The 1410-nt window shown below is 32.0% G+C and overlaps 1 protein-coding gene across 5 annotated transcripts in view; it reads right to left on the bottom strand.

Moving 5' to 3' along the window:
* Positions 1–1410, bottom strand: part of LOC107753050 (microtubule-associated protein 4-like) — a 71997-nt gene that overhangs the window by 39005 nt on the left and 31582 nt on the right. The gene's annotated exons all lie outside the window — the stretch shown is intronic.

The following is a 1410-nucleotide window of genomic DNA, read 5'->3' as shown; positions in this document are numbered from 1 at the left end:
AAATTTCACAAAGTACAGTTTTTTTTTTTTTTGGATATTGAAGTGAAATACAATCCAGACATGTTCTTGACAGGTTCATTTAACATTCTCCTGCCATTTCAAAGGTTTCCACTATCCGCTGAGATGCTGATGCATCTGTAACATCTGTATTTATGATCTATGCATGTATCTGTCATACACGTTTATCAGATTGGACACATGTATGTTTCTGTACGACATGAGGTATGACAGAACCCGAGTGAGTCTGTAACAGGTGGTTAAATCCACCGACAGACACGAACCGCGCCGCATCTGAGCTGAATTCTGATGTGAGCGTGACTCATCACCTCCCAAGAGCCCCTTCAAACCAGCGCCATCATCAGCTATTGTCTTTCCACAGAGAAACAGGCCTGTTCATTTACCCTGCTAATGAATTCACACTCATTCTCATTACTAGCATTACAACTAATGCGGCCCATTAGAGTGCAGAATAAAAGCTCCAGGTGTATCAAATCAAATCTTTATTCATCAGCACATGACCAAAGATGGAGTTTTTGTCTGTGATTTTCAACATGACGTTGCCACACAATGACACCATGAACTTATGAAAGTTTCCCCAACATCAATAACCAATATAACTAGTAGCTACGGCAGATAGATGTGCATCACATTCAAAACAGGAATCACAGGAGGAGTAAATCTGAGATCTGCAGGGGTGATTAGAGGTGTTGTTTTGCTGGACACACAATTTTAGAAAACCTAATTAATGGCCGGAGAAAGAGTCAACAAGATGACACTGAAGAAATAAAAGCGTGCAATTAACGGACGGTCTGGCCTCAAGCAACTAAATCACATTAGAATAATGATTTTCAAAGCTCTGCTCTCTATATATAAACATCCCAAAATTAAATTACTAAAGATGCAGTCAAAAGTATTTACTAATTCCCTACTTAAAAATTTTTATGCAAATATTTTTTGTAACAGTGTAAAACAATGTAAAAGTACTGCCGCTTTTGATAAATTTAATGTGTCCTTGTTGATTACTAATTCCCTACTTTTAAAAAAAAAAAAAAAAAAAAATTATATTATATATTGTGATATATTGTAATATTTAATACTGTGATATTATATGTTATCTATTGCAGTATTTCATATTTAAATATTTTTATAATATTTAGCATATATTTTATTTTAATTCATTATGAAAAAATAAATGTATATCAGTCACAAGTTTGGACTAAGAGGACTAACTAAGACTCTTATGCACACCAAGGCTTTATTTATTTGATAAAAAAATACAGTAAAAACAGATATTAATATTAGTAGTGGCAGTATTTACAGTGTAATAATATTTTAAATAAATTATTAATAAATATTATTGTTAATTATTATTATTATTCATTTGTTATCAAAATTAAAATATTTATATTT

This window comes from Sinocyclocheilus rhinocerous, unplaced genomic scaffold, assembly GCF_001515625.1.
Source record: "Sinocyclocheilus rhinocerous isolate Xijiao unplaced genomic scaffold, SAMN03320098_v1.1 scaffold1493, whole genome shotgun sequence".
In the NCBI taxonomy this organism is placed as follows: Eukaryota; Metazoa; Chordata; class Actinopteri; order Cypriniformes; family Cyprinidae; genus Sinocyclocheilus; species Sinocyclocheilus rhinocerous.
The sequence above is the reverse complement of the archived record's forward strand: the minus strand, read 5'-3'. Positions and strand labels throughout refer to the sequence as shown.